Here is a 13,131-nt window from a genome sequence, read left to right as displayed (position 1 = left end):
AGCCTAAAGATGGACTTTTGGGGAATGGGACATTTGGGAGGCTAATGAAGGAAAATCCTGCAAATAAGACTGAAAAAGAACATCAAGAGCAATGTTAACCTGAAATGTATTTCCCAACTGAATTTGTTATGTAAGATAGTTCTTTAAAAGGGATGGAAGAGTTTTATAGTCAAGAAATTCGGGAAAACATTGGAGAACCTCATCTTGTAGAGTCACAATATACCTCGGTATATTGAAGATCTGAGAAAATCTGTAGTAAAGAAAAATACTTAACTTTAATACCACATTTCCCAAAACTATTTGATCATGTACCCTTGTCATAGTCTCATTCCTGCTACTATAACAAAATACCACAGAATGGGTAATTTATAAATAATAGAAATTTATTTCTCACAGTTCTGGAGGCTGGGAAGTCCAAGACAAGGTGCCAGCAGATTCGGTGTCTGGCAAAAGCCTTCTTGCTGCATCCTCATGTAGAAGGAACAAATGTGGTGTCCTCATATAGCAAAAGGGGAAAAAGGGTGAACAGTTATATGGCACTTCTTGTATAAGGTCATTAATTCCATTCATGAGGACTCTGTCCTCATGACTTACTCACTTCCTGAAGGCCCGACCTCTTAATACTATCATGTTGGTGATTAAGTTTCAGCACATCAATTTTGGGGGGATGCATTCAGACTATAGCAATTCTCCCCCACCCCTTTTTTTTTGCCTAAATTCCATTGACATTCCAAGACTAGGTACTCTAGTTAGGATGAAATTCTGGTAAGAGTGGCATCACAGACTCTAAGCAAAGAGGGAGTTTCGGGAAGGAAGTGTGCACTGTTGGGTCAGATGTATTGAGGAGGTGAAGAAAAGGAAGAGTAGAAAGTCCACTGACTTTGGCAATTAGGATACTAGTGACTTTTGTAAGATCAACTTTGGTGGAGTGGGTGATCAGAAGACCAGTTGCAGCAGGTTAGAAGGTAAATTAGTGGTGAGGAAAGGAAAGTAGCAAGTAGAGTCTGTTCTTTTAAAACCTAGTATCAAGGAAAGGAAGAGTAGCTAGAGGGAAATTTAGGGTGAGAGAAGGGCTCTTTTTAGTTATTTGGAAGAGATTTGAGAATATTTTTCTGCGGAGGGGAGGGGATCATTAGGAAAGGAAAGGGTATGGGAAGAGGATAGGGAAGAGGGAATGATTCATGGAGCAAGTTTCTGGAGGAAATGGGAGGAGAGAGGTTCCAGAGGACAGAGAGAGAGAGATTTGGAAGGTTGGATAATATTACACTGAGCTCTAGTACAGAAATGCCCTTAGGAACTTCTTTTCCTAGTAGGATTGTTATGTTTATTGTTTTTGTCTACTTTTTATTTTATTTTAATTTACAAAAAAAAATTTAAGCTAGTCAGTCATGGTCGAGACAATGTTAATGAGCTTAACAGTGACCCACAACCTTCAGACCAACTTGGGTCTACTTTGTATAGTTTTACTGAGTCTTCCTTTTCATTGTCACAGTGGTGGCTGTTGACATTCCCTACTGTCATTGTGCCTTCCTCTAGCAGCTCTTTTACTTTTACTTTGCTGTTTCCTATCTGCTTCCAACTAGAAAACCAGGCTTTTCAGGAATTAAGAGTAAATAACCTGAAGGTCTAAAGAGCAACACCCTCATCCACACCAGGGAAGCAGTTTATAAACTTTGGGGCATCTTTTCTGCACTTAGAATTCCTTTTATAGGTGAGGTGGGGGTGGGGGCTGCTTTGGAAACTTTCAGATGTTTTCGATTTATATGTATTTACTATTTTAAATATTTGCTATTAGCCAAATGCTGTGGCACATGTCTATAGTCCCCAGCTACTTGGGAGACTATAAGGCAGGAGGATTGCTTGAGCCGAAGGAGGTCAAGGCCAACCTGGGCGACAGAACAAGACCTTGTCTCTTTTTAATAAAAAAAAAAAAAAGAAAGAAAGAAAGAAAAGAAAAGAAAAGAAAGTCTGCTATTACTTCATTTGTGCACTTCTGTAAATTCTAAAAGCCATTTTCCTAATTTTATAAAGCTTCTTTCTTAGTGGTAGATATCTTCAGCTATATATTGTTTATACAAAATCTCTTCAGTTTGAAGACGGGTTTTAACAAGAATCTGGAAAGTTAATGGGCTAGTCAGAACATAAGGTTCTCACTTATAACCATAAAATTGTGCAAGATTAAATATTCTTAGTGGTACCAGGTATTCATGGTGTGGTCTGTACTGAGACCTTTTGATTTATAGTGGGTCACTATATAATGATGCGGTTCTGCTCTGTACTTTTTTAGCTAATTATGTTTCTTTTGTCTATAATTGAATAGCCCTTTTGGTCAAATGAGAAGTCTGGAAATTCTGCAGTTACCTTTGGTCTGCTCTTCACATGTCAGAAGTTAGAAGGCCATTTTGTTTTCTTTTTCTATTACTATGACATAATATTCAACATTTTAGAATTTAGAATTTATTTAGGGCTCTTGAGCTGCTTGCTTGAGCCTGCTTTCACTCTATGGAGTGTACTTTCATTTCAATAAATCTGTGCTTTTGTTGCTTCTTTCTTTCGTTGCTTTGAAAAAAAAAGAATTTATTTAGAAGTGAAGGCTAAATCTGATGGATTTTGTCTAGATAACAGTGCAGAGAAATATTTGTAGCAAATGTGGTTGCTAACCACCTGCACTAGATTCATGTGGGAACTTAAGCAGAGTAGATTTGTGGGTTTCACAAATCTGAGTGTCCCACTCAGTCTCTCTTGAGATAGTCAGGACTCTGTGTTTTTTAACAGGGTGATTCTGTTAAGTACTAACATATGAAAAGTACTGGTGCAGGGAATCCAGCCTGTGATTAGGCCTGATCCAGGCTGGTCCTTACACTGACTGTAGCAAAAGTGTCCATGGTTAGAACCCAAATCAGAGGAGTGTATGTTCAGGTGCTTCTCACAGGATGATCTTTTAAAGATTTTTTTCAGGCCGGGCGTGGTGTCTCACACCTGTAATCCCAGCACTTTGGGAGGCTGAGGCAGGCGGATCACGAGGTCAAGAGATCAAGACCATCCTGGCCAACATGATGAAACCCCATCTCTACTAAAAATACAAAAATTAGCTGGGTGTGGTGGTGTGTGCCTGTAGTCCCAGCTACTGGGGAGGCTGAGGCAGGAAAATCACTTAAACACAGGAGGCAGAGGTTGCAGTGAGCCAAGATCCCACCACAGCACTCCAGCCTGTTGACAGAGCGAACAGCTTTAGTGAAATATAATTCAAATGCTATACAGTTAATACATTGGTTTTGGTATATTCACAGATATATGCACCCAACACCACAGTCAGTTTTTGAAAATTTTCATCACCTCAGAAAGAAACCCCTTTATCTATGACCACTCTATCCCACCCAACCCCCCACCTGATTCTAAGCAAACACTAATCTCTGTCACTATAACTTCCCTATTCTGGACTGGCCTATGAATGGGATCATATGTTGTCTTTGTGATTGGCTTCTTTCAGTTAGCATAATGTTTTCAAGGCTTATCCATGCCATAGCCTGTGTTAGCACTTCATTCCTTTTTATGGCCAAATAATAATAGTGTTTTATCCTTTCATCCACTGATGACATTTAGGTTGTTTCTGTCTTTTGGCTATTATGAATGGTGTTGTACACATCTGTGTACAAGTTTCTGCATGGACATATGTTTTCATTTCTCTTGGGCATATACCTAGGAGTGGGATTGCTAGAGCATATGATAACTCTTTTTAACTGATGAACTGCCAGATTGTTTTCCACAGCAGCTGCACCATTTTATATTCCCACCAGTGTGTATGAGGGCTCTGATTACTCCACATCCTCATCAACACTTGTTGTAACCTGACTTCAGATTCTAGCCATTCTTGTGAATATGAAGTATTAGCTCATTGCAGTTTGGGTTTGCATTTCCCTAATGGCTAATGATGTTGAACATCTTTTCATGTGTTCACTGGCCACTTGGGTGTCTTCCTCACATGAGAAATATCTATTCAGATCTTTCGCCCATTTTTTATTTTTTTAATTAAAAAAATTTTTTAGAGACTGGGGTCTTGCTCTGTTGCCCAGGCTGGGGTGTAGTGAAACAATCACAGCTCACTGCAGCCTCGCACTCCTGGGCTCAAGCCATCCTCCTGCCTCAGTCTTGGTGTCTGATCTCATACCTGGCTGGGTTTTTTTTTTTTTTTTTTTGGTAGAGATGGGGCCTCACTGTGTTGCCCAGGCTGGCCTTTGCTCATTTTTAAATTGGACTTTTTGTCTTTTTATTATTGAGTTGTAAGAGTTCTTTATGTATTCCAGATACAAGTCCCATGTCGGATATGTGATTTGCAAATATTTTATCCCATTCTCTGGCTTGTCTTTTTTCTTTCTTTATGGTGTACTCTGAAGCACAAAATTTTTAAATTTGATGAAGTTCAGTGTACCTATTTTTTTGTTGTTCATGCTTTTGGTGTCATATCTAAGAATTCTTTGGCAAATCCTAATCATGAAGATTTACCCCTATGTTTTCTTCTGAGAGTTTTTTGGTTTTTTGTTTGTTTGTTTGTTTGTTTTGAGACAGTCTGCCTCTGTCACCCAGGCTGGAGTGCAGTGGCGCAATATCAGCTCACTGCAACCTCTGCCTCCCAGGTTCAAGCAATTCTTCTGCCTCAGCCTCCCAAGTAGCTAGGATTACAGGCGTGTGCCACCATGCCCAGCTAATTTTTGTATTTTAGTAGAGACGGGGTTTTACCATGTTGGCCAGGGTGGTTTCAAACTCCTGACCTCAAGTGATCCACCTGCCTTGGCCTCCCAAAGTGCTGGGATTACAGGTGTGAGCCACCATGCCCAGACTCTTCTGACAGTTTTATGGTTTTTCTCTTACATTTAGGCCTTTGATCCATTTTGAGTAAATTTTTGTATATGGCATTTGTTTGCATGTGGCTTTGCAGATGTCTCAGCACCATTTTTTTTTTTTTAGAAAACTAAACTCAAATTTTATGTACAATGCCTTTAATTTTATTTTAAATTAGAAACATAGTAGTCTCTCTCTCTCTTTTTTTTTTTTTTTTTTTTTGAGACAGGGTCTCACTCTATCACCTAGGCTGGAGTGAAGTGGCACACTATCATGGCTTACTGCAGCCTCAACCCCCCGAGCTCAAGTGATCCTCCCACCTCAGCCTCCTGAGTAGCTGGGTCTACAGGAGTGTGCCACCATGCCTGGCTTTTCTTTTTTTTTTTTTTTTAAGTTTTTTGTAGGGATGTGATTTTGCTGTGTTACCCAGGCTGATCTCACACTCCTGGCCTAAAGTGATCCTCCCACCTCAGCCTCTCAAAGGGCTGGAATTACAGGCATGAGCCATTGCACCTGGCTGTCACTTTCTTTATATTGACTTTTTCTACTGTTTGTATGGTTAAGGTTGCTGTTAATACTGTAGAAATATAAGCCATCAAAATATTTGGTCTATAAAAATTACTAGGTTTTTGCTTTGCACTTATACGGATTCCATCCCAGAGAGTTGTCCAGTTTCCAAGCTGTCCATGCTATGGCACTAAGTCTCATACATAAAACTCCAACTCTGCTTTCTTGGATTTCAGTGGGAAAGAAATACACTGAATACCTGATTCTCTCCAAATCTCTTTCCAACCATCCCATGGAACCATAAAGATTCCTCAGTCTTAGGCTTCGTGATTTTAGGCTTTTTCTCACCACTATCTGTTAGTTTCCATGGTAGAGTCAAGTGCAGTCTCTGTCTCAGCATAGTTTCTTTCTGGGGGTAGGGTGGATGGGACAGGATCTTACTCTGTTGGTCAGGCTGGAACGCAGTGGCATGATCATGGCTCACTGCAGCCTCAACCTTCTGGGCTCAAGTAATTCTCCTGTCTCAGCCTCCTGAGTAGCTGGGACTACAGGCATGTACCACTATGCCTGGCTAACTTTTAAATTTTTTTGTAGAAATGAGATCTCACTACATTGCCCAGGCTGGTCTCAAACTCCTGGGCTTAAGTGATCCTCCTGTATTGGCCTCCCAAAGTGCTGGGATTGCAGTCATGAGTCACCACGCCTGGCCTCAGCATAGTTTCTTTCATAATCTTCACATATACTAATCTGCAAAAACTATATTGTGTTCTGTAAGGTCATCTTAGTTTTTATAAAAGATAAGGAAATGTTTTCTTCACATTAAATTACATTAAAAGAAGCTGAAAGCACTTATTTATTTTCTAAAATTAATATTTAGTAATAGCATTCCCTAACCTGAACTGCAGAAGACCATTTAAAAGTAGGTCTGTTCCCTCTACTATGATGACCAGGTTTCTGCTCTTCAAAGAGAAAGAAATAAGAACAACCAACATTGGCTTACTCTGTGCTAGGCACTATTCTGAGCTCTTTATCAATATGATCTGATTCAGTCCTGACAACCACCCTCTGAAGATGTGTACTATTACCATCCTCATTTTACAGATGAGGAAATAGAGGCACAGATAAGGGGTAGGACAGGATTAGAATCCAGGCAATCCGACTTCAGAGCCCCTTGTCTTGAAAGCACATACCAAAGATTGGCCTGCCTTACCCTTCTTGTCTTAAACTCCAGTCTTGAATTCCATGTCATTTTTGATGGGTCTAGGAAATAGGACCTAGGAAATACACCTAAAGTACTCTGTTTTGTTTTTGTTTATTCTTACTAAAGCTCAAGTTTATCCTCTATTGAACCTCACTAAATCATTTCATAGTTATAATATCTAAGATGTACAAAAATTTCTATGCCTGCTCCAAGATTTTTTTTTATTGTGTTCTATGCTAATAGCTTGCTTTTATAACACTACTACTGATCTCAGGTATTAAGTTGTTAACAAAATATCCTCTATAGGGATATAATTAAATAAGATAGGTGGCACCAAAGTAGTATATGCTGCATGATGTTGAAGAAATTACATTGGCTCGATAGGAGAGCCATTCATCTGGCTTTGCTACCACTTAACTCTGGCTCTGGTCAATCTTTTCATCTTTCTAGTCCTGGTTTTCTTATCCGAGAAAAAATCTTTAATCTCGAAGGTCCTGTCCAGCTTTAGCACTTAAGGATACTACATACTCTTGGTAAAGTGTCTTCAGAACTGTGTAATAGAGGTTGAAGGAGTGCTATAATTGGTGATTAACATTCAGCCCCTTGTTACTTATGTAACTTCTTCAGCAGGCTTGAATTTCTCCCCAGAAAATGGGTTATTTTCTATCACATCATCAGTCCGCAAATTTTTCAAACTTTTTTTTTTTTTTTGAGATGGAGTCTTTCTCTGTTGCCCAGGCTGGAGTACAGTGGCGTGATCTTGGCTCACTGCAACCTCCACCGCCTGGGTTCAAGCAATTCTCCTGTCTCAGCCTCCTGAGTAGTTGGGACTACAGGTGCACACCACCACACCTGGCTAATTTTTGTATTTTTAGTAGAGAGGGAGTTTCACCGTATTGGTCAGGCTGGTCTCAAACTCCTGACCTCAGGTGGTCCATCCACCTCAGCCTCCCAAAGTGCTGGGATTACAGGTGTGAGCCACGGCACCCGGCCATTTTCCAAACTTTTATGCGCTGCTTCTTCTTGAACACTTTGCCACTTAGAAATTTCTTCTACCAGGTACCTAAATCATCTCTCTCAAGTTCAAAGTTCCACAGAACTCTATGGCGGGGCAAAATGCCACCAGTCTCTTTGCTAAAACATAGCAAGAGTCACCTTTGCTCCAGTTCCCAAGTTCCTTATCTCCATCTGAGACCACCTCAGCCTGGACCTTATTGTCCATATTGCTATCAGCATTTTGGTCAAAGTCATTCAACAAGTCTCTAGGAAGTTACAAACTTTCCCATATCTTCCTGTCTTCTGAGCCCTCCAAGTTTCTAGGAAGTTCCAAACTTCCCCACATTTTCCTGTCTTCTTCCGGGTCCTCAAAACTGTTCCAACCTCTGCCTGTTATTCAGTTCCAAAGTTGCTTCCACATTTTCGGGTATCTTTACAGCAGTGCCCCACTACCTGGTACCTATTTACTGTATTAGTCTGTTCTCACGCTGCTAATAAAGACATACCCGAGACTGGGTAATTTATAAAGGAAAAAGTTTTAATGGACTCACAGTTCCACATGGCTGGGGAGGCCTCACAATCATGGTGGAAGAATAAGGAAGAGCAAAAGGACATCTTACATGGCGGCAGGCAAGAGAGCATGTGCAGGGAAAATCCCCTTTATAAAACTGTCGGATCTCGTGAGACTTGCTATCACCAGAACAGCACAGGAAAAACCTGCCTCCATGATTCAGTTACCTCCCACTGGCTCCCTCCCATGACATGTGGGAATTATGGGAGCTACAATTCAAGATGAAATTTAGGTGGGTACATAGCCAAACCATATCAGTAAGCATTATTGATTAAATCATTGGTCATTGGTAACTGACTCAATCTCCACTCCTTCCCTGGTTACGTGATGGAGGTGAAAATTACAAGCTTCTAATCAAGGATTGGTATTTCTGGTGACTAGCTCCCATCCTAAAGCTATCTAGGGGCCAGCCAAGAGACACTTCCTTAGAACCAAAGATGCTTCTATCACTTTTATCACCCAGGAAATTCCAAGGGTTTTAGGAGCTCTGTGTCAGGAACTGGGGAAAAAGACCTGTTTTTTATGATACAATAGCAAGAAACCCCAGTCTTTGGTTAATAAGAGTTAAAAGTTAGTACCTGCTTGATAGAAAAAAAAGCATAATACTCAATAGGTTGCATAAGACTTGGTGAGAAGAAAGAGGAAGAACAGCAAAAGCATGGAAGGCAGAGACACTTGGATAAGTGTAAATGAATTCAGTACTCTAGATAATAAAGCACGTGATGGGAGAAAAAGGGAGATGCTAGATTAGAGAACTAAGTAGGCAAGAGCCAAGACCTTGGAGGCTTTTTATGCCTTGGTAAGAAATTTAAACTTAAACTTTAGCCTGTACTCAAGCTTTACATTGCATCAGAATAAGTTGAAAAATATGTAAAAATGCAGATTGACCCAGGAATATGCATCTTTACAAGCATTCACAGGTAACCCTGACACAAGAAATACTGCTTTTGGCAGTGAGGAACATAAAAGTTTTATGGAGAGATGTAAGGTCAGAGTTACAATTTAGAGTGGATTGTTGCAGTTGCCAAGTCCTGGAACTAACATAGACTCAAACTAAGGCAGTTGTGGTTGGGATAGACAGGATGAGATAGATTACAGAAATATATAAAAAGTGAAGTGGTAGAGGCCTGATGATGGATTATGAGGTGAAATAAAGATAGAAGACTGGTTAACTCTTGAAGACTTTGAGCTTGATTGGGCTGAGTAGATGGCAGATGATATTAACAAAAATACAAGAAGTAAAGCTTTAGTGGGAAGATGAGTTCAGTTGTGGACCAGCTGAGGTATGTAATCCTGTGGAATATGTTAGCAAACATGTTCCAATTAGGCAGTAAGATATCCAAGAAGACCAGTGATGAAAATATCCTAAAGTAATGTTTGTAGTCTCTTGAAGCTGTGAGAGAGATGACATCACTCAAGGAATGCCCATGGAGATAGATGCCAAGGACAGAACCCCGAAAGCCCCCATATGTAAGGGGTAAAAGTAGAAAAGGAGAATTTGACAGACTGAAAGGAGCAATCAGAAAGCAATTTGTGGAAGACCAGTAGAAAATAGTGTGCCAAAAGTTTTAGGAAGAAATCAATGGTCCAATTCTGTCAAATGCAACTGAGAAATTTGATAATACAAAGAAAAGTGTTATGAGTTGGTAGTGTGGAAGCCACCTGTGACTTTGGCTAGAGTAGTTTCAGTGGAGAGGTGGGACAGAGAAGCCTGATTGAGGTAAGTTGAAGAGAAAATTGATCAAACAAATTGTGAATATAGGCCAGGTGTAGTGGCTCACACCTGTAATCCCAGCACTTTTGGAAGCCAAGGTGGGAGGATTGCTTGAGCCCAGGAGTTCGAGACCAGCCTGGGCAACATAGTAAGAACCTCTCTCACTCATCATATATATATATGTATGTAAAGAAACAGTAAAAATAGAGTATTCATTTTCACAAGAGTTCTCATGAATAGAAGGAGAAAAAGGATTTTATCTAGATGGAGGAATGCAAGGTCAAATATTTTTCTTGTTTTTAAAGTATGCAGTAGACTTGAAAATGTTTCTGTGCTAAAGGAAATGAACCAAAGTAGTGGCAGTGGGGAAAGAGATAGAAGATAAAAGTGAGACAGGAGATAATTGATAGGAACAGGTCTCAGGGGACTAGTCTAAAACACTAAATAAGGAGTTAGTCTGGAACAGGAGAAGTTAGGCTGGCCAGGAAGAGAATTAACTCATCCTCTGTGACTTAAATATCTATTTCCTGTTATGATTTAACCTTACTGTACAGGATGACATTACCATTCTGTACTCCAGGAGGACTTATAAAGTGTATCCAATGTGCAGTTTTATCAATTCATCATGCATAGATAAAAATTTCTATTTATATACAGTATAACTTATATTTGGATATTATAGTATGTCATGTATATTTTGTTAAGAGTAATCTGTTGCCCTGACTGCTATAGAGATTAGCAGAAACCTTTCTGAAACACGATAGGATAACGTGTCTTCTGTTTCTTTTAAAATTCTTTCTTCTTTTTACAGCTGTTAAGCACATAGTGGGCACTTAATAAAATGACACCTAACATAGGATTTGGAAAATGTGTGAATTACAAAGATATAGCCCAAAATATAAAAGGTACTCATTATTCAGAGTTTAAATTCTTTGAACTTACTAACTCTAAAAATTAATACCAGTTTTTAATAGGTGCCTTTTACCGTACCAGAATTCAACTTGTCACTAAGCATAAGAGTTTTTTTTTCTTTTTCTTTTCTATTTTATTTCTTTTCACATCATACAGGTAATGTGCTGATATTGTAACAAGGTTTAAGGGAGGCACATCTCACACAAAAGCATGAAAACCCAGTCACCATGCTTATGAATCACAAAAGGATTCTAGGCATAAGATTATGATTTGGCCATTAAAAAAAAATTGGGCTGGGCATGGTGGCTCATGCCTTTAATAAAAACACTTTGAGAGACTGAGGCAAGAGGATCGCTTGAGCCCAGGAGTTCAAGAACAGCCTGAGTAACATAGTGATACCCCGTCTCTACAAAAAAATTTTTAAAAAGAAAAAAAATTGTCTTTGATGATAACTTGGTAGACTTCCAGCTGGGAGCATCTTTATTTTATTTATTTGTTTATTTATTATTTTTGAGATGGAGTTTTGCTCTGTTGCCCAGGCTAGAGTGCAGTGGTGTGATCTCAGCTCACTGCAACCTCCACCTCCCGGGTTCAAGCGATTCTCCTGCCTCAGTCTCCTGAGTAGCTGGGATTAGAGGTACCTGCCACTGCGCCCAGCTAATTTTTGCAGTTTTAGTAGAGACAAGGTTTCACCATTTTGGCCAGGCTGGTCTCGAACTCCTGACCTTGTGATCCACCTGCCTCGGCCTCCCAAAGTGCTGGGATTACAGGCGTGAGCCACTGTGCCTGGCCAGAGCATCTTATTTAAAAGCATGTATTGTAAAGCTCCATGTGAGAATAGAATGCTACCTTGAGTATATAATGAGGTGCAGGGAAAAGTCCAGGCTACTATCTTAGGGCCAGTTATAAATCCTTGATGATTTCAAATTTGTTGGATTATTTTGATGGTGATGATAGTGGGAGAAAGAAATGTGCACATCAAAAGGGATTTTACTAGAGAAAAGGCTGTGAATTTTTGAAAGGTTTTGGTAAGTGTGCCAAATTGCTCTCTAGAAAAGTTGTATTAGTTTACACTTCCATCAGTAATAGCAGTGAGTATGCTCCAGACATCATTTTCCAAATATTAAAAATTACATTCTCATTTTAGAAAAAGTTAAGACTGGCATTGTATAATAGGACAGCTATGTATCAAACTTTGTATCTCCCTGAAGCTTTCAGCCATTGAGTTCTGTAACCAAATGACTTCCTGTACATCTTAAGAAGCAAATAATGCAGTTTTTTCCTCAATTGAAATGTTTGGAGATGTTTGTTTGTTTTTCTCCTTGAAGCCTGTAAAAGTTTGAGTTCATTTTAACGTTTTGGGGAAATTTTCAAGTTCTGATTTCATCTCCCAAGTGTACTTTTCATAATTATTTCATTTTATTAACAAAGTAGGGCCAGGCACAGTGGTGGGCTGGGTGTGGTGGCTCACAGCTGTAATCCCAGCACTTTGGGAGGCCGAGGCGGGCAGATCACAAGGTCAGGAGTTTGAGACCAGCCTGGTCAACATGGTGAAACCCCATCTCTACTAAAAATACAAAAGTTAGCTGGGTGCGGTGGCAGGCGCCTATAATCCCAGCTACTTGGGAGGCTGAGGCAGGAGAATTGCTTGAACCCGGGAGGCAGAGGTTGCAGTGAGCCAAGATTGTGCCGCTGCACTCCAGCCTGGGCAACAGAGCAAGACTCTGTCTCGGAAAAAAGAAAGAAAGAAAGAGAGAGAGAGAGAGAGAGAGAGAAAATAGGCACTACAGATAGTTCACAATTCCCTAACTCCATTTAATATAAGGATTTTGATTTCTCCTTTTCACTGAAAAACTATCCTACTGTTCTTTGGTGGCCAGCTGATAACAAACTTAGTTTATAGCTACTATAACTGAGGTTTGGGAAATCTTCAATACTTCAGATATGTATAGATGCTGGCAGTGTATCAAATTCTAGTTTCTAGTCTTTAGTTCTTTAAAAACTCTTTAGTCACTTTGTTATTCTTACATTTCATTTGTGATAATTGATTAACATGTTTGTATTTGAAGACATTAATCACAATTTAGAATATATAATGGGCACATAGATACTACTCTGTATCTTTTAGATTTCCTTATACCTATGAAAGATGTTATTCAGAATTCAATATGTTCATTTTAGTTTGATATAAATATTTTTCTGAAAAGAGTTGAGCAATAAATGAAATGTTGTGGGATATGCCGTTTGGTCCTTTGGGCTCAAGGCTTAATATTAATAAAAAGACTCCTGAACTGAGCCAGGAGTCCCCAGGTCTAGCCCTAATTGGCTTTGTAACCATGAGCAAATTCATTTATCTTTGTATCCTTATAAAATGTCCTACACAAAAAATGT

General features: G+C 39.5%; 1 protein-coding gene and 1 non-coding gene across 4 annotated transcripts in view; one reads left to right on the top strand and one right to left on the bottom strand.

The window, feature by feature from the left end:
* Nucleotides 1–13,131, top strand: part of SSH2 (slingshot protein phosphatase 2) — a 301,444-nt gene that overhangs the window by 35,493 nt on the left and 252,820 nt on the right. The gene's annotated exons all lie outside the window — the stretch shown is intronic.
* Nucleotides 10,887–10,990, bottom strand: LOC112129816 (small nucleolar RNA U13). The gene has a single exon (XR_002912168.1). It is a non-coding gene; the product is annotated as a small nucleolar RNA U13 (small nucleolar RNA).

The sequence above is a fragment of the Pongo abelii genome, chromosome 19 (genome assembly GCF_028885655.2).
Source record: "Pongo abelii isolate AG06213 chromosome 19, NHGRI_mPonAbe1-v2.0_pri, whole genome shotgun sequence".
NCBI classification, from domain to species: Eukaryota; Metazoa; Chordata; class Mammalia; order Primates; family Hominidae; genus Pongo; species Pongo abelii.
Note: the sequence above shows the minus strand (reverse complement) of the source record. Positions and strands in the feature narration are given on the sequence as shown.